Source organism: Ovis canadensis, chromosome 25 (genome assembly GCF_042477335.2).
Source record: "Ovis canadensis isolate MfBH-ARS-UI-01 breed Bighorn chromosome 25, ARS-UI_OviCan_v2, whole genome shotgun sequence".
Classification (NCBI taxonomy): Eukaryota; Metazoa; Chordata; class Mammalia; order Artiodactyla; family Bovidae; genus Ovis; species Ovis canadensis.
In genome coordinates, this window is record NC_091269.1 from 25,845,246 (window position 1) to 25,870,956 (window position 25,711).

Sequence of the window (25,711 nt, forward strand, 5' to 3'; positions counted from 1 at the left end):
AGCAGGCTCAAGCCTGAGCCATGAAGTTGACTCTAAGGTCATGTGTTCTCGAAAACTATTAATATAAAGTTAAATGTGGAATGTTAATTTGAAAATATGTTATTTGAAGCAGTATGCCTGGGTTGGCAAAGTGTCAGAATGATCCCCAGGACTCAGCTCTGCCAGGCAGACATACGGTATTCCATGATTACTGATATGATTTCACACAACAAAGCTTCTGAAAGTTTGTTTTTGGAACATGGTTTCTTAGCCTATGTCCTTTCATTAATCAACAAAAGCAGTTTTTACAGCTTCATAAGGGGCATCTCTATGTGTTGAAATTGTTTAATTTTGACATTCAGCTTGAAGGCTACCCCCCTGAAGTGTTATTCAGTTTCTCTTTGGTTGGAATAAAGGACTTTTAAAAGCAATAACTATACTATGGATATGATACGCTTTACTCATGTACCAGACTCCGCGACGGGGAAACATTTATCCGTCATCTCATTTGATCTTCCGGAGAAGGCAATGGCACCACACTCCAGTACTCTTGTCTGGAAAATCCCATGGCCGGAGGAGCCGGGTGGGCTGCCGTCTATGCGGTCACACAGAGTCGGACACGACTAAAGCGACTTAGCAGCAGCAGCAACATTTGATCTTCACAACTCTTGAGATGTGAGAAAACTGTTAGAAATTAACATGTCTATGGAATTTCCTTTTTCTATTACTGCGTTTACTTTTTTTTTCTTTTTTGCGTTTACTTTCATTCTGCCTTACGATTCAGCACGTTAAATTTTTTTCCCCTAGCGTTTGAGGTATCAACACTAGTTTCTTTTCTATGACCACCACAGACTTCCTATGTGGTAAATTCTCCACGAATATGGAACTGAATCTCATACGGGACTTGTAACTCGCTTCCGTGATAACTAGTAAACTGGCAAGAGCGTGTTCCTTCTTTCCGTCATCCCAAGTTTCGGGGGTATCGCGGGGTCAGCCCAGGGGCCAAGTGTTTGGCTGGGTCTGGGCGAGCTGACCACACCTCCCGCTACCCAGACTCTTGAGTTGATATTCATCGCTGAGATTCAGCTGCTGCGGGGGCGGGACTTCCTGTTTTCCTAAAGGAGCACTTCCGACCAGAGCCGGAAGCTGCCTTGGGGCAAAGCGCGTGCCGAGGGCTGTCGCTCAGACCACCCTGGCTGGCTGCAGGCAGGTGAGATTGGGGTGAGTCTGGGTAGCGGAGGAACCATGCATTGCTAGCTGTCTCGTGACCAGTGCAACCCTGCAGGGCTCTCGGTCTTTTTGCCCTTTCTTAGAAACTTCCCAGATTGCCGGGCGTGGTCTGCTTCCTGAGGCTTTGACCTAATCCATCTGCACTTAGTCTTTGACCGAATTCCCCTGCATTCGCGGGGCCGGGCGGGGTCTCGGGCCTGGGCCAGCTGCGGGCGAGCGGGGCACACTGCATTGCATTCCACCGAAAAGCCTGTTGGCTTGTCACTTGGACATAGGTGAAAATGGTACAGGCGACCCACGACTTGGTGTCAGGTTAGAGAACCAACTCTGACTTTTTAAATGCTTTAACATTTATGATGTAGGAAAAATAATGTTAAGTGGGTGGAGAACGTATTTACAAGTTTTACCTACTGTTCACTACTGACGAGAGGACTGTTCTAGGTTGTGGGTGGATCCAAATGAGGGTGTGGTATCCCTGTCCCTAAAGAAACTACAGTCCCGTTGTGAAAACCGGACTCAAATGCCAAACTTACAGAAAGAGTTGACAGATTAAGAGTACAGACTTCTCTTTTGGCTCGCATTAATATAGCCATGAGGACTGTTGTTTGTTATTTGTCTCAGCTTTTTTCATCTTTTTTAGTTTTAACCTTTTTGTGTACTTTTATAATAAAATAGCATATTGCTGGGGTTTTTTTTGTTTGTTTGTTTTAATCTAAGTGGACAGCCTGTGCCTTTTGACTGGCAGCCTTACTGTACTTATATTCAAAGTCATTTCTGAGGTATTTGTTCAAGCCACAACCTTTTGAGTCATCCTTGACTCATCTCTTTCTCGCACACATTTAATCTGTCAGCAGCAAATCCAAGAACTCAGCCTTCACAATCTATCCAGAGGCCCAAGCCCTTCTCACCACCTCCCCTTATTGAAATTGCAGCTATCTTTCACCTGGATTCCCTCAGTAGGCACCTAACCAGTCTGCTTTTTCTTACTTCAGCCTTTCCATCACATCTAGAGTGATTCTTTAAAAAAAAAAAAAAAATTTTTTTTTCAGATTATCTCCTTCTCACAAAACTCTCCATGGACTTCCCATTTCACTCAGATTGAAAGCCAGATTCTTTAGAATGACACTCAAGGTGCTTTCTGATCCTGCCCTTGCTGTATCTCTGGTCTAATCTCCAGCTCCTCTCCCCCTTTTCTCTGGTGCCTCAGGCACATCCTAACCTCAAGATATTCACACTTGCAGTTCCTTTGTCTGAATGTCCACACAGCTTAATCCCTTACCTCCGTCATATATTTTTTTAACTTTACCTTTTCAGTGAGGACTTCCCTGGCATAGCCTTCCCTTACATTTCTATTGTACTCATCCTACTTCTGCATGTCACCCTATGACCTGCTGTGGGATTGGTTCATTTATTTCTCTGGCTCAGCAATGTTTAGCCCACAACCATAGAATCTTATTTATGAGAGCTGGTATTTTTCTGTATTTTGTTTACAGCTAGTGCCTAAAACAATACCTGGCTTTTAGTGGGCTGTTTATAATATAATTGTTGAAAAACCTTTTTTTGCCATTTTATAATTTGTACTTTCTGCTCTTTTTCTTTCTCTTGCCTTGCCTTTTTTTGAATTGAGGTTTTGTCTTCTCTTTTTCCTTCTACTTGTTTGAAGATATGTTATTCTATATACTGTATTTCTGTTTTTATAGTGGTTAATTTTAATTTTATTGTGGTTTAAAATTAATGTAGTTAATTTTAATTTTACTGTGCGTAATTGAAACTAATCAGAAAGCTTTGCAAAACCGTATTGTTCGTATTGTTTTTACCTGTAAGTTACTGGGTTTTTTTATCAGTCTTCCTGGATCATCTCAGTATTTATTTTTGTAAGATGTAAATGTTCAATAAAACTAGTAGTTGTCACTATTTTCTGGTGGTCTTCATTTTTTTCCTTTTTGGTTTATTACAAATTAAATTTGTCATATACATTAATAAAATATTTACTGTATACTTAGCACTCAAAGTTTTGTTTTTCAATATACAATACTTTTCCTCCCTTACCTTTTTGCTCTGAAATGTGCAAAAGAGTCCACTAGGAAATATGGTAGATAATATTATGAAATGAATATTGCCTAGAAAGTAGGTAGAGACTTCCAGAAAGGGAATTTTAACAGTTTGCTGGTTATTAGGAGCAGATGGAATGAATTTGTGGAAGAGTTATATGGGAAGATTTGGTGGTATTTGAAAGTATGTGGAGAAAAGGCACAACCTGTTTCATTCATTTTATTAGTTCTGTTTCATATAGTTGTATAGCTGTGTCTTTAAAATTGTAGGTTTGGTGTGGATTTAAGTCATTGATGTTTGAGAGAGAAAACGTGTCTACAGCCTCTTCAGAAAACCTAAAGGTTTTTGGAGGCACTACTTAAAATGATGTGAGACAGTTCAGTGCGTGAGGGCCAAGGAATACTGTGGGGATGTAGAACTTTGACACGGTCTTTGACATCAGGTATGATGTGCATGGAGGACAGCAGGACATTATGCTAAGTGAAGTAAGCTGGTCCCCAAAAGATAACTGTATGCTTTGACTTCTCTGACATATTTAGAGTAGGCAGGTTAATAAGAAATGGAAGGTGGGGAGCTGGGGAGAGGAGGCTATGGGAGTTGTTTAGTGGATATAGATTTTCAGTTTTGCAAGACAAAAAAATTTTGGTGATTGGTTGCACAGCGGTGTGTGAATGTATGTAATGCCACTGAACTGTGCACTTAGAAATGGTTAAGGTAATAAATTTTATGGTGTGCGTATTTTACAACAATTAAATTTCTTTTTAAAAAGGACCACAGGTGGCTTTCTTTAAAATTGAGCTATTAAAATTCAGAAGTTGTTAACATTTTAGGTGGTCCTTTTTGCCCACACTATTCAAAGGTGTTGTAGTCCCACTTTCTGTGGTTTCCCAACCTGAATCTCCAATCAGTGAAACCCTGTTAGGTTTCACGACCTGGAAAGCTTGTTCTCTTAATTTCTGCTGCGTATTTCCATCAGCTTAATCAGAATGGTTTCCACATGGAGTCTGCCTCACTCTTAACCCTCCTGCTTCTTCACAGTTACTGAATTTGATCCTAATTCTAGGTCTTAATTGTTTGCTGTTAGTTATCTCTCCTAATTAAACTCTTAAGTTCCTTACAAGAGACTGTCTTTTACTTGCTTATAATCCTGGTGACAGAAAGGTTAATGAGTGTCAGAATCCATAGCTTGTAAGTGCCTGAGCCAGGATTGCTACCTGGAGCTCCTGAATCTCAGTGAAGCATGCGTGTTTTCTGTTGATGTTGTTTTCTACTTGATAAGTGTCAGTGTGTGAATGGATCTTCAGACCTCATGCTAAATTATTTTAATACAATTTTGAACAAGTAGCAGGAAAGATAAAGCAAAATACGTTTAGAAAGATAACAATACATATTGAAAAGCTTTTTCCTAAAATTAATTCACAGAGTGCCAGTGTTCTCACGTTTTCTGTTGGGCATCAAACATCTTTTTGGATCCCTTGGTGGCTAAACAAAGCAGGAGATGTGGTAACTGAATCAGTACCTACGGGTGGAATAGGCTCACTGGAATTAGACTTCCCCATGTCAACTACTGTTATTCTTTTTTTAAGTTAAATTTTTATTTTATACAAGAGTTTAGTTGATTGACAGTGTTGCATCAGTTTCAGGTGTATAGCACCTGATTCAGTTATACATGTGTCCTTCTTCAGATTCTTTCTCCCCCTTCCTTTCCCCTCTGGTAACCATAAATTTATTTTCAGAGTCTGGAGTTCTGTTTTTGTTTTGTAAATAAGTTCATTTGTATCATTTTATTTTTATTCCACATAGAATATAGGATATAGTATTTCTGTCTGACTTAGTTCACTTAGTATGATATAGACTGGTTCCAAATAGGAAAAGGAGTACATCAGGGCTGTATATTGTCACCCTGCTTATTTAACTTATATGCGAAGTACATCATGAGAAACGCTGGGCTGGAAGAAGTACAATCTGGTATCAAGATTGCCGGGAGAAATATCAATAACCTCAGATATGCAGATGACACCACCCTTATGGTAGAAAGTGAAGAGGAACTCAAAAGCCTCTTGATGAAAGTGAAAGAGGAGAGTGAAAAAGTTGGCTTAAAGCTCAACACTCAGAAAACGAAGATCATGGCATCTGGTCCTATCACTTCATGGGAAATAGATGGGGAAACAGTGGAAACAGTGTCAGACTCTTTTTGGGGGCTCCAAAATCACTGCAGGTGGTGATTTCAGCCATGAAATTAAAAGACACTTACTCCTTGGAAGGAAAGTTATGACCAACCTAGATAGCATATTGAAAAGCAGAGACATTACTTTGCCAACAACGGTCCGTCTAGTCAAGGCTATGGTTTTTCCAGTGGTCATATATGGATGTGAGAGTTGGACTGTGAAGAAGGCTGAGCACCAAAGAATTGATGCTTTTGAACTGTGGTGTTGGAGAAGACTCTTGAGAGTCCCTTGGACTGCAAGGAGATCAGCCCTGGGATTTCTTTGGAAGGAATGATGCTGAAGCTGAAACTCCAGTACTTTGGCCACCTCATGTGAAGAGTTGACTCATTGGAGAAGACTGTGATGCTGGGAGGGATTGGGGGCAGGAGGAGAAGGGGACGACAGGGGATGAGATGGCTGGATGGCATCACTGACTTGATAGACGTGAGTCCGAGTGAACTCCAGGAGTTGGTGATGGACAGGGAGGCCTGGTGTGCTGCAATTCATGGGGTCGCAAAGAGTCGGACACGACTGAGCAACTGAACTGAACTGAACTGATGATGATATATAGGTTCATCCATGTTGCTGCAAGTGGCGGCATCTCATCCTTTTTTATGGCTGAATAATATCCCATTGCCTATATGTACCACATCTTATTTATCCATTCCTCTGTCAGTGGTCATTTGGGTTGCTTCCATGTCTCGACTGTAGTGGTTGGATGGCATCACCGGCTTAATGGCCATGAGTTTGAGCAAGCTCTGGGAGTTGGTGATGAACAGGGAAGCCTGGCATGCTGCAGTCCATGGGGTCACAAACAGTTGGACACGACTGAGCAACTGAACTGAAATAGTGCTGCTATGAACATTGTGTGCATATATCTTTTCAAATTATAGTTTTTTCCATATACATGGGCTTCCCAGGACGCTCAGTGGTGAAAAATCTGCCGCCAGTGCAGGAGACACAGGTTCAATGCCTGGATCAGGAAAGCCCCCTGGAAGAGGAAATGACAACCCATTCCAGTATTCTTGTTTGGGAAATCCCATGGACAGAGGAGCCTGGTGGGCTATATAGTCCATAGGGTCGCAAAGAGACATGACTGAGGACAGCCAGATACATTCCAGGAGTGGGAATGCTGGATGATATGATAGGCCTATTTTTAGTTTTCTAAAGGAGACTCCATACTGTTCTCTATAATTGTACCAATTTACATTCCCAACAGCAGTGTCGGGAGGTTCCCTTTTCTCCACACCCTCTCTAGCATTTACTGTTTGTGGACTTTAAGAATATATATATATATATTCATTTTTGGCTGTGCTGAGTCTTCCTTGCTGCCTGTGGGCTTTCTCTGGTTGCAGTGTCTGGACCTCACTGCGGTGGCTTCTCTCGTTGCAGAGCATGGCCTCTAGGGTGTGTGGGCCTCATTAGTTGCAGCACATGGGCTTAGTAGTTGCGGCACAGGACTTAGTTGCTCTGCTGCATGTGGGGTCTTCCCAGACCAGGGGTCAAACCCATGTCACCTGCCTTGACAGGCCCATTCTTAAGCACTGGACCGCCTGGGAAGTCCCTGTTGGTAGACTCTCTGATGGCCATGCTGCTAGCTGTGAGGTGATACCTCATGATTTTGATTTGCAGTTCTCTAATAATTAGAGACGTTGAGCCTCTTTTCATGTGCTTTTTGGCTGTATGTGTATCTTTGGAGAAATGTCTGTTGAGATATTCTGCCAATTTTTTGATTGGACTTTTTTTTTTAATACATAAAGCTACATGAACTGTTTGTATATTTTGGAGATTAATCCCTTGTCCGTTGTCTCATTTGCAAATATTTTGTCCCATTTTGTGGGTTGTCTTTTCGTTTTGTTTATGATTTCTGTTGCTCTGCAAAAGCTTTATTTATTTATTTAATTTTTGGGCTTTGCTGAATGGGCCTTTCATTAGTTGTGGCGACAGGGCCTCTCTCTCGTTGTGGCGCGCAGGCTTCTCATTGCAGTGGTCTCTGTTCTGGTGTGCTGGCCCAGTTGCTGTGAGGCATGGACTAAGTTGCACTGCAGCACGTGGGGTCTTCGTGGACCAAGGATCAAACCCTGAATTGGCAGGTGGGTTCTTCACCACTGAGGCGCCAGGGAAGCCTCTGTTACTGGACTTTCTGTCCGGTTCTGTTCTGTATTGCTGTTTTTTTATGCCAGTGCCATCCGTACTCTTTTAATTGCTACAGCATTTTCTAAAGTCAGGGAGCCTGATTCTTCCACCTTTGTTTCTCTTTCTCAGGATCATTTTAGCTGTTACTGGTGTTTTGTGTTTCCACACAGATTTCAAAAATTTTTGTTCTGGTTCTGTGAAAGATGCCATTGGTAATGAGATGGGGATTGCATTGAGTGTGAAGATGGCCTTGGGTAATTGATTCTTCAGTCCAAGAACATGGCATATTTTTCTGTGTCATCTTCAATTTTTTCTTTTTCGACCCCCCCCCCCCGCCACTGTCTTCGGTTCCTTTCATCATCATCATCCAGTGTCCAGAGTACAGGTCTTTTGCCTCCTTTAGGAGTTTTAGTCCTAGGTATTTTATTCTTTTGATGTTGTGATAAATGGGATTATTTCCTTAATTTCTCTTTCACTAGTGTATAGAATGCAACAGACTTCTGTGTATTAATTTAGATTTTTCTGTATGTTTGTTTGTGTTTTTTGGATGTGCTGCACGGCATATGTGATTGTAGCTTCCTCAACCAGGGATTAAACCCAGTGGAAGCACGGAGTCTTAACCCCTGGGCTGCCAGAGGAGCCCTTCTGTGTATTAATTTCATATCCTGCAACTTTACCAAATTCATTAATGAGCTCAGCAGTTTTCTGGTAGCATCTTTATGATTTCATATGTGCAGTAAGAGTTGGACACGATTGAGCAACTGAACTGAACTGTCATCTGCAGTTACAGTTTTACTTCTTTTCCAGTTTGGGCTCCTTTTATTTATTCACTTTTTCTTCTCTGATGGCTGTGGGTAGGACTTCAAAAGTATGTTGAGTAAAAGCAGAAAGAGTGGATATCCTTGTCTTGTTCCTGATCTTAGAGGAAAGGCTTTCTGCTTTTCACCACTGAGTGTGATGTTAGCCATGGGCTTGTCGTATATGACTTTTATTATGTTGAGATAAGTTCCCTCCATGTCCACTTTCTGAAGAGCTTTTTTCATGAATGACTAAGTGTTGAATTTTATCACAAGCATTTTCTGTGTCTGTTGAGATAATCATATGGTTTTTGTTCTTCAGTTTGTTAATGAATGTGGTGTATCACCCTGATTGACTTGCAGATATTGAAAAATCCTTCATCCCAGGAATAAATCTCATTTAATAATCTAGTGTATGATCTATTTAATGCATTGTTGGGTTCAGTTTGATGGTATTTTATTGAGGATTTTTGCATCTATGTTCATCAGTGATATTGGCTTGTAATTTTCTTTTTTGTGTGGTATCTTTGTCTGGTTTTTGCATTGGTGGTGGTGGCCTAATATTAATGAATTTGAGGGTATTCCTTCCTCTGCAAGTTTTTGGAAGAGTTTCAAAAGGATTGGTATTCAGTTCAGTCCAGTTGCTCAGTTGTGTCCGACTCTTTGCAACCCCATGAACTGCAGCACGCCAGGCCTCCCTGTCCATCAGCAACTCCCGGAGCCCACCCAAACTCATGTCCATTGAGTCAGTGATGCCATCCAACCATCTCATCCTCTGTCGTCCCCTTCTCCTCCTGCCCTAAAACTTTCCCAGCAACAGGGTCTTTTCCAATGAGTCAGCTCTTCCCATCAGGTGGCCAGAATATTGGAGTTTCAGCTTCAACATCAGACCTTCCAATGAACACCCAGGACTGATCTCCTTTAGGATGGACTGGTTGGATCTCCTTGCAGTCCAAGGGACTCTCAAGAGTCTTCTCCAACACCACAGTTCAAAAGCATTAATTCTTCGGTGCTCAGCTTTCTTTATAATTCAACTCTCACATCCGTACATGACCACTGGAAAAACCATAGCCTTGACTAAGACGGACCTTTGTTTGCAAAGTACTATTTCTTCTTTTTAATATACTGTCTAGGTTGGTCATAACTTTCCTTCCAAGGAGTAAGCATCTTTTAATTTCATAGCTGCAATCACCATCTGCAGTGATTTTGGAGCCCCCCAAAATAAAGTCTCTCAGTTTCCACTGTTTCCCCATCTATTTGCCATGAAGCTGTGGGACTGGATGCCTTGATCTTTGTTTTTTGAATGTTGAGCTTTAAGCCAACTTTTTCACTCTCCTCTTTCACTTTCATCAAAAGTCTCTTTAGTTCCTCTTCACTTTCTGCCATAACGGTGGTGTCATCTGCATAAATGAGGTTATTGATATTTCTCCTGACTATCTTGATGCCAACTTGTGCTTCCTCCAGCCCAGCGTTTCTCATGATGTACTCTGCATATAAGTTAAATAAGCAGGGTGACAATATACAGCCTTGACGTACTCCTTTTCCTATTTGGAAACAGTCTGTTGTTCCATGTCCAGTTCTAACTATTACTTCCTGACCTGCATACAGGTTTCTCAAGAGGCAGGTCGGGTAGTCTGGTATTCCCATCTCTTTCAGAATTTTCCACAGTTTTTTTGTGATTCACACAGTCAAAGGCTTTGGCATAGTCAATAAAGCAGAAATAGACGTTTTTCTGGAACTCTTTTGCTTTTTCGATGATCCAGCGGATGTTGGCAATTTGATCTCTGGTTCCTCTGCCTTTTCTGAAACCAGCTTGAACATCTGAAAGCTCACGTATTGCTGAAGCCTGGCTTGGAGAATTTTGAGCGTTACTTTACTAGGGTGTGAGAAGAGTGCAATTGTGGGGTAGTTTGAGCATTCTTTGACATTGCCTTTCTTTGGGTGGAATGAAAACTGACCTTTTCCAGTCCTGTGACCACTGCTGACTGTTCCAAATTGGCATGTTGAATGCAGCACTTTCACAGCATCATCTTTCAGAATTTGAAATAGCTCAACTGGAATTCCATCACCTCCACTCTCTTTGTTTGTAGTGATGCTTCCTAAGGCCCACTTGACTTCACATTCCAGGATGTCTGGCTCTTGGTGAGTGATCACACCATCGTGATTATCTGGATCGTGAAGCTCTTTTTTGTACAATTCTTCTGTGTATTCTCGCCACCTCTTCTTAATATCTTCTGCTTCTGTTAGGTCCATACCATTTCTGTCCTTTATCGAGCCCATCTTTGCATGAAATGTTCCCTTGGTATCTCTAATTTTCTTGAAGAGATCTCTAGTCTTTCCCATTCTGTTGTTTTTCTCTATTTCTTTGCATTGATCGCTGAGGAAGGCTTTCTTATCTCTCCTTGCTATTCTTTGGAACTCTGCATTCAGATACTTGTATCTTCCTTTTTCTCCTTTGCTTTTTTGCGTCTCTTCTTTTCACAGCTATTTGTAAGGCCTCCTCAGACAGCCATTTTGCTTTTTTGCATTTCTTTTTGATCCGTCTCCTGTACAATGTCACAAACCTCTGTCCATAGTTCATCGGGCACTCTGTCTATCAGATCTAGTCCCTTAAATCTATTTCTCACTTCCACTGTATAATCATAAGCGATTTGATTTAGGTCATACCTGAATGGTTTAGTGGTTTTCCCCACTTTCTTCAATTTAAGTCTGAATTTGGCAAATAAGGAGTTTATGATCTGAGTCACAATCAGCTCCCGGTCTAGTGTTTACTGACTGTTTAGAGCTTCTCCGTCTTTGGCTGCAAAGAATATAATCAGTGAGATTTCAGTGTTGGCCATCTGATGATGTCCATGTGTAAAGTCTTCTCTTGTGTTTTTGGAAGAGGGTGTTTGCTATGACCAGTGCGTTCTCTAAGCAAAACTCTATTAGTCTTTGCCCTGCTCATTCCGTACTCCCAAGGCCAAATTTGCCTGTTATTCTCGGTGTTTCCTGACTTTCTACTTTTGCATTCCAGTCCCCTATAATGAAAAGGACATCTTTTTTGGGTGTTAGTTCTAAAAGGTCTTGTAGGTCTTCATAGAACGGTTCAACTTCAGCTTCTTCAGCATTACTGGTTGGGGCATAGACTTGGATTACTGTGATATTGAATGGTTTGCCTTGGAAACAAACAGAGATCATTATGTTGTTTTTGAGATTGCATCCAAGTACTGCATTTCAGACTCTTTTGTTGACCATGATGGCTACTCCATTTCTTCTAAGGAATTCCTGCCCACAGTAGTAGATATAATGGTCATCTGAGTTAAATTCTCCCATTCCAGTCCATTTTAGTTCGCTGTTTGCTAGAATGTTGACGTTTACTCTTGCCACCTCCTGTTTGACCACTTCCAATTTGCCTTTATTCATGGACCTAACATTCCAGATTCCTGTGCAGTATTGCTCTTTACAGCATTGGACCTTGCTTCTATCACCAGTCACATCTACAACTGGGTGTTGTTTTTGCTTTGGCACCATCCCTTCATTCTTTCTCGAGTTATTTCTCCACTGATCTCCAGTATCATATTGGGCACCTACTGACCTGGGGAGTTCCTCTTTCAGTGTCCTATCATTTTGCCTTTTCATACTGTTCATGGGGTTCTCGAGGCAAGAATACTGAAGTGGTTTGCCATTCCCTTCTCCAGTGGACCACATTCTGTTAGACCTCTCCACCATGACCCACCCGTCTTGGGTGGCCCCACAGGGCACGGCTTAGTTTCATTGAGTTAGACAAGGCTGTGGTCTGTGTGATCAGATTGTCTAGTTTTCTGTGATTGTTCTTTCAGTCTGTCTGCCCTCTGATGCCCTCTCTCAGAGCCTACCATCTTACTTGAGTTTCTCTTACTTTGGACGGGGGGTGTCTCTTCACAGCTGTTGTAAGAAAGTGAAGCCGCTGCCCCTTACCTGGACGCGGGGTATGTCTTCACGGCCGCTGCACCTGACCTTGGACATGGAATATCTCCTGTCTGCCACTTGGCCGCCCAACTGCCGCTAGCCGCTCCTGCACCTCAGGAGGTATTAAGTCTTTTGTAAATGTGTGATAGAATTCTTCTGTGAAGCCATCTGGTCCTGGACTTTTGTTTGTAGAGAGTATGTTTTCTTTTTTTTAATTTTTATTTATTTAAGCTGCACCAGCTCTTGGTTGACACGACTGAGTGACTTCCCTTTCACTTTTCACGTTCATGCATTGGAGAAGGAAATGGCAACCCACTCCAGTGTTCTTGCCTGGAGAATCCCGGGGATGGGGGAGCCTGTTGGGCTGCCGTCTATGGGGTCGCACAGAGTCGGACACGACTGAAGCGACTTAGCAGTAGCAGCATCAGCAGCAGCTCTTGGTTGTGGCACATGGATCTAGTTCACTGACCAGGGATTGAACCTGGGCCCCCTGCATTAAGAGTGCGGAGTATTATCCGGGGATAAGGGATAGTCTTATCTTACCAGGGAAGTCTGTTGTCTTTTAATCATTATTTCTATTTCAGTCCTTGTGATAGGTCTGTTTATATTTTCTGTTTCTTCCTGGTTCAGTCTCAGAAGATTATACCTTTCCAAGAATGTGTCCATTTCTTCCATGTTGTTCATTTTATTGGCATATATATATATATATATTTGGTTTAGTAGTCTCATGGTCCTTTTTATTTCTGTGGTGTTAGTTCTAACTCCTCAGTTTTCATTTCTAAGTTTATTGACTTGAAGCCTCTCCCACTTTTTCCTGATGAATCTGGCTAAGGTTTATCAGGTCTGTTTGTCATTTCAGTAAACCAGCATTTAGTGTCATTGATCTTTTCTGTTGTTTCCCTTGTCTGTATTTCATTTATTTCTGCTCTGATATTTATGATTTCTTTCCTTCTACTGACTTTAGAATTTGTTCTTTATCTAGTTGCTTTAGATGTACGTTTAGGTTGTTTATTTGGGATTTTTCTTTTTTCCCTGAAGTACGATTGTATTGCCATAAACTTCCCTCCTAGAACTGCTTTTACTGTGTCTCATAGGTTTTGGATCATATTTTTGTTTTCATTTGTCTCTGGGTATCTTTTTACTTCCTCTTTGATTTCTTCAGTGATCCATTGGTCACTTAGTAGCATATTGTTTAGCCTCCATGTTTCTTCAGTTTTTTTTCTTGTAGTTGATTTCTAATCCCATAGCATTGTGGTTAGAAAAGATGCCTGATGTTATTTCAGTTTTCTTAAATTTATCAAGGCTTGCTTTGTGGCTCAGTATGTGGCCAGTCCTGGTGAATGTTCCATGTTCACTTGAAAAGAATGTGTATTCTGCTGCTTCTGCGTGGAATGCTCTATGTTGTTGTTCAGTCGTTCAGTTGTGTCCGACTCTTTGCAACCCCGCGGACTGCAGCACGCCAGGCTTCCCTGTCCTTCACTATCTCCAGGAGTTTGCTCAAACTCATGTCCATTGAGTTGATGATGCAACCAACCATCTCATCCTGTTGCCCCCTTCTCCTATGTGTCTTCTCCTCCTAATGTGTCGTTTAAGGCTTGTGTTTCCTTATTGATTTTTCTGTCTGAATGGTCTGTCTGTTGATATAAGTGGGGTATTAAAGTCCCCACTGTTACTGTGTTATTGTCAATTTCTCCATTTATGTCTCTTAACATTCGTCATAATCCTTGAGGTACTCACATGTTGGATGCATATATATTTAAAATTGTTTTATCTTGTTCTTGGACTAACCCCTTGATCATTATGTAGTGTCCTCCTTTGTCTCTCATAGCAGTCTTTATTTTAAAGTTTATTTTGTCTGATATGAGTATTGCTTATCCAGGTTTCTTTTGGTTTCCATTTGCATAGAAAGCCTTTTTCCACCTCCTCACTTTCAGTCTGTACGTGTCCCTAGATGTGAAGTTTATCTTTTGTAGATAGCATATATAAGGGTCTTATTTTTGTATTCATTCGGCCAGGTCTGTTTGTCTTTTGGGTGGAGCAGTTAATCCATTTTTGTTTAAGATAATTAGCAATATGTATTTCTTATTGCCATTTTGTTAAGTTGTTTTGGGTTCGTTTCTGTAGGTCTGTTTTCTTTTCTTCCTCTTTTGTTCTCCTGTGATTTGGTGACTGAGTGTGTTTGGATTCCTTTTTCTTTTTGTGCGTATTTATTGTTAAGTTTTCAGATTGTGGTTACTGTGAGGTGTTTTGTTTTATTTTTTGGCCGTGCCATTTGGCTGTGGGATCTTAGTTCCCTGACCAAGGATCTAACCTGGACCCACTGCAGTGAAAACAGGGTGGTAACCACTGTACCGCTAGAGAATTCCCGCCGTGAGGTTTTGGTATAGCAGTGTACTATACTAGATTGTTTTAAGTTGCTGGTCACTTCATTTCAAATGTGTTCCCAATATTCTGCATTTGAAGTCTTCTCTTCTCATGATTGCTGGTCTTGATACCATATTTATGTGTGAATGTTTTCCTACCTTTACTATATGTTTGCCTTTACCAGTGAACTTGAGCATTTATAATGTTTTTGTTTCTGATTGTAGCATTTTCTTTTCCATATGGAAAAGTTCTTAAGCATTTGTTGTAAAACTGGTTTTGTGGTACTGAATTCACTTAGCTTTTTTTTTCTTTTTGCTTGTCTCTGAAGTTTTTGATTTCTCTGGCAAAGCTTAACAAGAGCCTTGCTGGGTAAAAGTATTCTTGATTGTAGGTTTTTCCTTTTCATTACTTTAAATATATTGTGCCAGTCCCTTCTGGCCTGCAGAGTTTCTGCTGAAAAATCAGCTGTTACGCTGTGGGGATTCCCTTGTATGTGTTTGTTGCTTTTAATATTTTCTTTTTGTCAGTTTGATTAACGTGTGTCTCAGTGTATTCCTCCTTGGGTTAATCCTATGTGGGACTCTTTGCACTTGCTGGACTTGAGTGTTTCTTTTTCCATGTTAGGAAAGTTTTTGCTATTCTCTCTTCAGATATTTTCCCAGGCCTTTTCTCTCTCTCCTCCTCCTAGGACTCCTATGCTGCAGATGTTGGTGCATTTATTGCTGTCCCAGAGGTCTCCTTGGAGAAGGCAATGACACCTCACTCCAGTACTCTTGCCAGGAAAATCCCATGGACGGGGGAGCCTGGTGGGCTGCCGTCTCGGGTTGCACAGAGTCGGACACGACTGAAGTGACTTAGCAGCAGCAGCAGAGGTCTCCTAGATGGTCCTCATTTTTTTTTCATTCTTTGTTCTGTTCCGCAGCAGTGATTTCCATCAGTCTCTGTCTTCCAGCTCACGTACTTGTTCTTCTGTCTCATTTATTCTATTTACTCCTTTTCGTGTCCTTTTCATTGCAGTTACTGTATTGTTCATCGCAGTTTGTTCTTTACGGCTTCTAGCTCTTTATTAAACGTTTGTTGTGTCCTCTTAGTCTGTGCCCCTAGTCTTTTTCTGGGATCTTGGACCACCAGTACTATCATCACTTTGAATTCTTTTTCAGGTAGATTGCCTGTCTCCACTTTGCTTAGTTGTTCTTCTCGGGTTTTACCTTGTTGCTTCCTCTAGAATATATTTCTCTGATGATGTCTCATTTTGTCTTAACTTTCTGTGTGGCCTCTGCCCCTCAGGCTGCAGGATTGTAATTTTCCTTGGCTCTGATGTCTGCCCCCTGATGAGTGAAGTTTATATTGGGGCTTGTGCAGTCTTCCTGGCAGGAGGGACTGCTTCTTGCCCACCGGTGGATGGAGCTGGGTCTTGTCCCTCTGGTGGGTAGGGCCATCTCAGTGGGTGTGTTTATAGGTGACTGTTGTCTTTGGATGACTCGGCAACCTGTCTGCTAATGGGTGGGACTGTGTCCCACCATTTTGGTTGGTTGTCCTGAGGTATCCCAGCAGTGGAGCCTGGGTCTTGCTGCCAAAATGGTGATCTCTGGGAGAGTTCACACTGGTGAGTATTCGTTGGGGCATCTGCAATCAGTGTTTTTGCCCCCAAGGTGAGTTACTGCCAACCCTTGCTCCCCAGGAGACCTTCTGAGACCCGCAGGTAGGTCTGGCCAAGGCTTTTTTGGAGTTGGTGCTTTGCTCTGGGTCCCAGTACACGTGAAAACTTGTGTGTGCGCTCCAAGAGTGGAACCCGTGTTTCTCCCAGTGCTATGGAGCTCCTGCACTGACATCTCTCTGGCATTCAAAGGTAGATGCTATGGGGACTCCTCTTGATGCCAGACTCCCCAGGATGGGGAGCTTGATGTGGAGCTCAGAACTCTCACTCCTATGAGAGAACCTCTGGGATGTGATTACTTTCCAGCTTGTGAGTTGCCCACCCAGGAGGAAGGGATTTTGCCTGTATTGCAAAAGTGCCCCTCCTACCATCTCATTGTCTTTGGGTATAGAATATCTTTTTTGGTAGGTTCAATTCTTTTTTGTCAATGGTTGTTCAGCCGTTAGTTGTGATTTTGGTGTTTTCATGAAAGGAGTTGAGCTCAAGTACTTCTACTCTGCCATTTTGTGTCCAGCCTCAGCTTCTGTTATTTTGAATTTATATTTCTTTTGATTTGTGGAATATTTTTCTCTATCTATTCAGCCAATGGGCGGAGAAGGCAATGGCACCCCACTCTAGTAATCTTGCCTGGAAAATCCCATGGGCAGAGGAGCCTGGTAGGCTGCAGTCCATGGGGTCGCTAAGAGTCGAACACGACTGAGCGACTTCACTTTCACTTTTCCCTTTCATGCATTGGAGAAGGAAATGGCAACCCACTCCAGTGTTCTTGCCTGGAGAATCCCAGGGACAGAGTCGGACACGACTGAAGTGACTTAGCAGTAGCAGCATGGAGAAGGAAATGGCAACCCATTCTAATATTCTTGCCTGGGAAATCCCATGGACAGAGGAGCCTGGTGGGCTACAATCTATAGGATCACAAAGAATTGGACATGACTGAATAGAATCTGATTTATGATCTTAATTGACTAATACATTTACTATGTGTTGAACCTTTCTACACATAGTAACTCATTTAATTCTTAAAACAGCCCTGTGCTCCTAATATTACTGTATTTTGCAGTTGGGGAAACTGAGGTTAAGTTGTCCAGTTCTCCCATAGCTAACATGTAATATTTTTATCCAGCCAACTGGCTGCATATAATATCCATATAATGTTCAGTTCAGTTCAGTTGCTCAGTCGTGTCTGACTCTTTGCGACCCCATGAATTGCAGCACGCCAGGCCTCCCTGTCCATCACCATCTCCCGGAGTTCACTCAGACTCATGTCCATCGAGTCAGTGATGCCATCCAGCCATCTCATCCTCTGTCGTCCCCTTCTCCTCCTGCCCCCAATCCCTCCCAGCATCAGACTCTTTTCCAATGAGTCAACTCTTCGCGTGAGGTGGCCAAAGTACTGGAGTTTCAGCTTTAGCATCGTTCCTTCCAAAGAAATCCCAGGGTTGATCTCCTTCAGAATGGATTGGTTGGACCTCCTTGCAGTCCAAGGGACTCTCAAGAGTCTTCTCCAACACAGTTCAAAAGCATCAATTCTTCAGCTCTCAGCCTTCTTCACAGTCCAACTCTCACATCCATACATGACCACAGGAAAAACCATAGCCTTGACGGACCATATAACATTAAATAGGAACAAATATAACCTAAATTCTTACTTACTTTTCAGTTGCAGGACAAGAATCCCAGCTCAAACTTATGTGAACAAAACAAATAATTTCATGGTTCATTGAACTGGACTAATGAAAGGTTTTAAGCATAGCTGGGTCAACTCTGCTTTTCTGTTTGGCCTTGTTCCCAGACAAGTTTTTTCCACATAGTGGCAAAGGTGTCCCTCAGTTGTCCAGGTTTAAGTGGTCCTTTTGTTTTAAGGTTTTGAGAAAGAAAGAAATGAATCCTCTCCTCAAGGGCCCGATTTTGACTAAGAACAAGCAGACTGCCACTTCTCTCCAAATAAGTTTTATTTGGGATCAACAGGGAATTGCAACTCTGGGCCGGCCATGTGCAAGTCCCTGCACTGCATGGAAAGGAGAAGGCTTTCATGAAAGGAAGCTGGGAGGGCTCAGTAAACAGGGTCAGCGGTTTTCCATTCGCTGAGGCCTTTCAGGAAAAGGAGTCTTTCATCTTGTTGGGCTGTGCAAAGATTGCAGGGCGTGAGAACTCCTCCTTTCTGACCTGTTATTTAATTGAAGTTTCTGTTTAGTTTTTTGCAACGTCATTTCCTGGAAGATTGGCTCTGCCTGGTCAAGGATCTTCACACATGGACTAGCTGCTGTGTGCAAAGAAATGGGGGTAAAGAGTCATCAGACTGGCCGTCCTGGGCCGTGTGTGTACTCCTGTAGCGGGGGAAATGGTAGCCCACTAGACAAAATACACTTCCCAGAAAGGGAAAATGTTTGGGCTAAAGGAGGCAGAAAATAGGAAAAACCATTTTGGCAACATAGCAGTGACTCTTGTTCTTTCATTAGGTGCCATTCCCAAGTTAAGATTCTTCCAGTTGTAAAAGATAGCAGTTATTTTTACCTAAATTGCTAAAATTTTGAAGGACTATTGTGCAGTTAAAATAAGGAAAGTAAAAGTACTTTGTACAGTGCTGTAATTTTTTTTTTGTATTTTTTGTGTAATTTATTTTCAATCATATGGTTTGTTGTTCCTCTCATATCCTTCAGTTTTCTTAATTGATTATTTAGGTAAAGACCTCTTCACAGTCTGATGAAGCCTGTGAACTCCTTAGAATATTTTTAAATACAGAAAAAAGAGGATTTCAGGATTGACCTGTGGTTCAATGGTGAAGAATCCGCCTGTCAGTACAGGGGACGTGGGTTTGATCCCTAGTCAGGGAAGATTCCACATGCCATGGGGGAGCTAAACCCAAGCGTCACAACTACTGAAGCCCGTAAATTCTAGAGCTTGTGGGCTCTGTGACAAGAGAAGGCACTAGAGTGATAAGCTGAAGCACTGCAACTAGAGAACAGCTCCCTCTCACCACCGCTAGAGAAAGCCTGCACACAGCTGGGAAGGCCCAGCACAGCCAAAAAAGCTTTTTAAAAGAGCTGAAAAAAAAAAAAAAAAAACCTAGAATTTCATATGAAATCATTTTTGTGAAATAAAGTTATCAAAATCCTTTAAAAATGGTAGTATAAGAGTATGCGTGTTTCTTTTTTTGTTTTGTTCTTGGCCGCTCTGTGCCACATGTAGGATCTCAGTTCCCCAACCAGGGATTGAACTGGCGCCGCCTGCAGGGGAAGTGCAGAATTTTAACCACTGGACTGACAGCGAAGTCCCTTCACTGTGTGTGTGTTTTACTATAAAATAGTAAGTAGCACTCCGGTGGCAGGTGTAATAAATATTACAATTTCGAAGTGGTGATGAATGTAACATTTATTTTGAGATAGCATACACTTTATTTAGGAAGAGAGATTGTGGCAAAAGCTCAGTAACTGAACTTGTGGGCTCAAGGGTCCTTTCTAGGAAGATATATGCAGTACTGTGAATGTCACTAAAACTTGCTGGGATAGGCTTATTATTTGAATGGAGATATATCTTTGTTAAAAACAATCCAATGTAAGATTTGTGTGATTGATATTGTATATGAGGAAGATGCATATACTTGTTTGCAGCCAAGAGTATTGGCATTAGCCTGTTAAGCATAAATGACAAAAGGAGAGAGAGAAAGAAGAGATCTATAGATCATGTGGTAAGAAGGAGAGTAAGGTTGTTGCTCTCTAGATTGTAAAAGTAGCACAAAAATAAGATAGAGGTATGATGGACGATTTCAGTGATCTTAAATTCTGCCAGAGATCCTTTCCTTCCTAGGGCCAAGACTTTTTTTTTCCTTTTTATCATTTAGGTTCTTGGTAAAAAACAAAATGAGAGAAAAGATTTCTTTGGTTTGAAATCTCATGGACAAGGAGGAAGAAACAAGTGAAGTAGGAGATGCTGAATGTTGTGGGAAATGAAACTACTATATTTGAGTCTCTCCAGAGAAAATGTTGAGTATAATCGAACTGTGTCCTTGGGTATCAGGAAAGTACATTTGAGAAATAGAGAATTACCATACTTTTAGGATTCAGTGTCCCAGTCAAAGCTGAATCAAAGTTCTGTAAAATCTAAAATTTGGGGGTTAAATTTTAAATTATTTTTTAAATTCTAGTAAAATACAGACAATATAAAATTTACCATCTTAACCTTTTTTTAATGTATAGTAGTGTTTGGTACGTTTATATTATTGGTCAGCTCTCTTCAGAACACTGTCTTCAGAACACTGTTCATTTTGCCAAATTGAAACTGTCACCATTGAACAACTCATTGCCCTCTCACCACAGCATGTGGTAGCCAAGATTCTGCTTTCTGTCTGAAGGTGACTACCCTAGGTGCCTCTCTCCAGTGGAATCATACGGTATTTTTCCTGTTGTGACTGGCTTATCTCGCTTAGTGTTGTTTTTCTGAGACTCACTCCTGTATCAGGTGGTAGAATTTCCTTCACTTTAAGGCTGCGTAATCCAGGGTGTATATACTGTGTTTGTTTTATCCATTCCTCCATCAGTGGGCATTTGAGTTATTCCCACCTCTTGGCTGTTGTGAATAAGACTCCTGTGAACATCTGGGTGTGCAGATGTCTGCTTCTGTCTCTACATTCAGTTTTTTTCAAATTATTTTATTTGAGGAATTGTGTAGCATCTCATCATTAAGACCATGCAGAAAAAAGTTTAGATTTTAAAAGTCAACTAAGAAAAAGATCATAAACCCATAGGAAATTGACAAAGGATTCTGAACATGTAGTTCACAGAAAAGGAGATCAAAATTAATAGATGCTTAGTTCTCCTCATAAAAAGAAATGCAAATAAAATACATATTTCATTTATCAGACTGACAAGTAACTAAAAGGGTGTTAATATTCTGTGAAGGGCAAGGTTGTGCTGATATGGGGGCTTATATACAGCTAATGGAATTATAAATAGGGTCGGCCACTAGAAAGGGGTATTTGTCATTACTTATCAGAATTAAAAATGCACATACCTGTTGACTTAGCAGTACCCATTTTGAGAATGTTTCCTACAGATATTTTTGCACAGCTGTAAAAGATAAATATACAGGATTAATCCTTGATGTATTGTTTGCAGTAGCAAAAACTTGGGAGTAACCTAAATGTCCATAACCTTGAATACTGGTTATATAAATTGTTATATCTATACAAATCCTATGCAGCTATAAAAAATTTAAATGCTCCTGACATGGCTCTGGATAAGTCTTTAGGATGTATTATTGAATGAAAATACAAGGAATAGAATCACACATATAGTATGCCATCATCTGTGTAAAGAAAGAAAAGAATGTTTCCTTATATGTGCATAGAATATGTATGGAAGTGTCTATAAGATACAAATAAAGCTGTTGTCAGTGGGAAGGGAGAATGACTAGCTATTCAAAATTTAGGTGAAAAAGATACGCATAGAAAAAAGCAAAGGGGATTACTAAAATAGAGGAAGAGATAGTTCTAAACCAATGACTGAGACCCTCTAACACACCTCTTAAGAGAAATAGGAGAACCGCAAAATCAATATGTGAAAAAACTTAAAAGCTTTTAGGATTGATTTAGACTAAAAAATAGTATAAGAAAACCAGCTCCTTGGGTACAGTAACACATTTCTTTCTTTTTTGTTGCTTTTAGTAATATATTTTTTTAAACTAAATCTTAAACTTTATTTTTTGGCTGCGCCTCTTAGCCTGAAGGCTTACTTTCCCAACCAGGGATTTAACCTGGGCCCCCAGCAGTTGAAGGTGAGAGGCCTACCCACTAGACTGCCAGGGGTCCAAATCCTAAACATTTTTAGATATATATAAAAAAAGAAAAATGCAGTAGTCTTCCTTATCTGTGGAGGTTATATTCCGAAACCCCCAGTGGATTCCTGAAGCTGCAGATAGTACCTCTAATTATAGTGTTTCCCCCTCAAGTTTGTTTATGAATTAGACACGGTAAGAGATTAAAAATAATGATAACATAGAACAATTGTAGTCATATAAAAATAATAAAAGTAATAAAAGTTGTGTGGGTGTGGTTTCTCAGTCTCAAGATATTACTGTAAAAGTTTAATGCCTTTTTCATTTAAGCACTTATCATGCATGTGGTCAGATTGTCAACATCCGCTGGATCATAGAAAAAGCAAGAGAATTTTAGAAAGACAGCTACTTCTGCTTCATTGACTACACTAAAGCCCTTGACTGTGTGGATCACAACAAACTCTGGAAAATTCTTAGAAGAAATTGGAATACCAGACCTTACCTGCCTCCTGAGAAACCTGAATGAAGGTCAAGAAGTGTTAGAACCAGACCTGGAACAATAGATTGGCTCCACATTGGGAAAGGACAATGTCAAGTCTGAATATTGTCACCCTGCTTATTTAACTTCTATGCAGAGTACATCATGAGAAACGCTGGACTGGACAAACACAAGCTGGAATCAAGATTGCCGGGAGAAACATCAATAACCTCAGATGTGCAGATGACACCACCCTTATGGCAGAAAGTGAAGAAAAACTAAAGAGCCTCTTGATGAAAGTGAAAGAAGAGAATGGAAAAGTTGGCTTAAAGCTCAACATTCAGAAAACGAAGATCATGGCATCTGGTCCCATCACTTCATGGCAAATAGATGGGGAAACAATGAAAACAGTGACAGACTTTATTTTGGGGGGCTCCAAAATCACTGCAGATGGTGACTGCAACCATGAAATTAAAAGACATTTGCTCCTTGGAAGAAAAGCTATGACCAACCTAGATAGCATATTAAAAAGCAGAGACATTACATTACCAACAAAAGTCCATCTGGTCAAAGCTATGATTTTTCCAGTAGTCACATATGGATGTGAGAGTTGGACTATAAAGAAAGCTGAGTGCCAAAGAATTGATGCTTTTGAACTGTGGTGTTGGAGAAGACCTTGAGAGTCCCTTGGACTGCAAGGAGATCCAACCAGTCCATCGTAAAGGAGATCAGTCCTGAATATTCATTGGAAGGACTGATGTTGAAGCTGAAACTCCAATACTTTGGCCACCTGATGTGAAGAACTGACTCATTGGAAAAGACCCTGATGCTGGGAAAGATTGAAGGCGGGAGGAGAAGGGGACGACAGAGGATGAGATAGTTGGATGGCGTCACTGATGCAATGGATGTGAATTTGAGTAGGCTCCAGGTGTTGATGATGGACAGGGAAGCCTGGTGTGCTGCAGTCCATGACGTCGCAAAGAGTCGGATACGACTGAGCGACTGAATTGAAATGAAGCCTTCTTCCACCCCATTCCTCCTCTGTTTAATTGACAGGATTATGTCTCTTGACTGACAGTGTATTTTGATTTCAGTGAAACATTTCACAAAGTTCATGACATTCTTCAATGTGAGGTGGATAATAGAAAGGCTTGTAACTGACAAGTGTTACCCATGGGTTTCTGTCTTTGGTTAGAGTCTTATATTCTTTTTTGTCTTCGTTTTTACAAAACTACACAGGAGAGATAGTAAATATGTTGGATTATTTAATGTTTAGTATATATGAATGTAAAGTTCTACATTTATAATAATGATGTAATGTATTAAATTCCTGCCTCAAACATTAGTTATACAAATACAGCATAGAGAAGGCCTGATTTGAAAGCTCTTGATGAGACTTCCTAAGAAATAAACAAGTAGATTTTCTCTTGGTGTCAGTGGTAGTGCTTCTTTTTTGATGAATAAGTTGGTCATGACTTTCTAGAATCTTAAGTGTATTTATTTACTTGGAGTAATCGTCTCAAGAATTTTTCCTGTGAAAATATTTAAGAGGATACTAATAGTTTTAAAATAAAAGATATTTTTAGCTGTTTTCTTTGGATTAGTAAATAATAAAACCATAACAATAGAGAAGCGATTAAATTGTGTTATCTACATGTCAAGAGTAAATTAGTTACTATGATTCTGTGGCTGTATAGAAAAATGTTGGCAGAATATTAAAAGAAATAGAACAGAAATTATGTATCTGTTTCTATTGTAATGAAATTCTATTTACACGTTAATGAGACTTAAAGGACTTTTAAAACTATGGAAAAGTGTTTTTTAGAGTAATGTAATAATATATGCATGCTCAGTCACTCAGTTGTGGTCGACTCTTTGCAACCCTGTGGAGTATGTCCTCCAGGCTCCTAGGAGTCCATGGGAGTTTTCCAGCCAAGAATACTGGAGTGGGTTGCCATTTCCTATTACAGGGAAGGTAATAATTAGTGAAATTTAAACATTTTAATTTTATGATCAGAAAGTGATATAGTTTATTTCCTTGCAGTCTTAATAGCAGGCAGCAGTCTTTCCCATGAAAAGGAGAAAAAGTGAAATATAATATTAGGCTATATTATTAGAGGTGTGATGTTCAGACCATTGAACCCACACAAGTCATCACACTTGGAATATGGTTTTCAGTTTTAGGTGTTTTGCTTTTGTTTTTATTGTAGTGTAGTTGGTTTACAATGTTGTGTTAGTTTTCGGTGTACGGGTGTTGTAATATTAAGAAAAGAATCCGTAAATGAATTATGGAGGAGATCTTGGAATTCACCTGAGGATGGATGTGGGAATGTTAACCCTGTTAACGGGGTTTAGAAGATGAGGACAGGAAGAGGAGAGAGGGGAAGTAATAACATAATGGGGTCTTCAAATATTTGAATGTCAGCTGGAAAAGGGAATAGTTGTTTCTTTATAGCTGCAGAGGGCAGTACTAAAATCAGTGGGTGGAAATGACAGCAACAGGCTGTGGAGGTCCAGGGTGGACCAGTGACTAACCTCCAGTGGGTCTGACAACAGGATACAGGGACTTATTGGGCGACTGGCCAGAGGGAGAAGAAACCAAGGCATAGGTCACCAAGACAAGGAGCCAGTTTCTAGTTCCTTGCAGAAGGTCACAGTTAAAGAAACAGTTACTAGAAGAGTTAAGAGACTAGACAGGATCATCAAAAATACATAAAGCAGGGAATTCCCTGGTGTGGTCCAGTGGTTAGGACCTCACGCTTTCACTTCTCACAGCCCAGATTCAATCCCTGGTTGGGGAACTAAGATCCGGTAAGGTGCAGGATGCTGCCAAAAAAAAAAAAAAAATCATGATGTAGAACCAGTTATTAACTGACCTTGGATACCATACACCGGATCATCTCGGATCCTGTGAACACAACATACAGGTTACTAGAGATTGTTACTCGAGATCAAGTAGAATTGAGCCGGTGAAGGAACTTTAAACTTTTATCAAGTAATTATATGTATTAAAAGAAAATGAGGATGACTTCCTAATGTCTCCTTTTCTCACTTCTGCCGTTTATGCCACTTGGTTTCCTACTCACCAGGTGACCACAGCCCCTTTCTT

General features: G+C 40.8%; 1 protein-coding gene across 14 annotated transcripts in view; it reads left to right on the forward strand.

The window, feature by feature from the left end:
• Window positions 1-985: 985 nt before the first annotated feature.
• The window catches only part of TBCE (tubulin folding cofactor E), a 91,171-nt gene continuing 66,445 nt past the window's right edge, over window positions 986-25,711 (forward strand). For 6 of the 14 annotated variants that reach the window (XR_011252941.1, XR_011252943.1, XR_011252942.1 and 3 more), the window contains exon 1: window positions 1,106-1,189. The gene's annotated coding sequence lies outside the window, so the exon portion shown is untranslated. Of the gene's footprint in view, window positions 1,201-12,307; window positions 12,452-25,711 lie in introns of all 14 variants that reach the window. The other 8 variants (XM_069571579.1, XM_069571586.1, XM_069571583.1 and 5 more) reach the window with 7 other exon arrangements.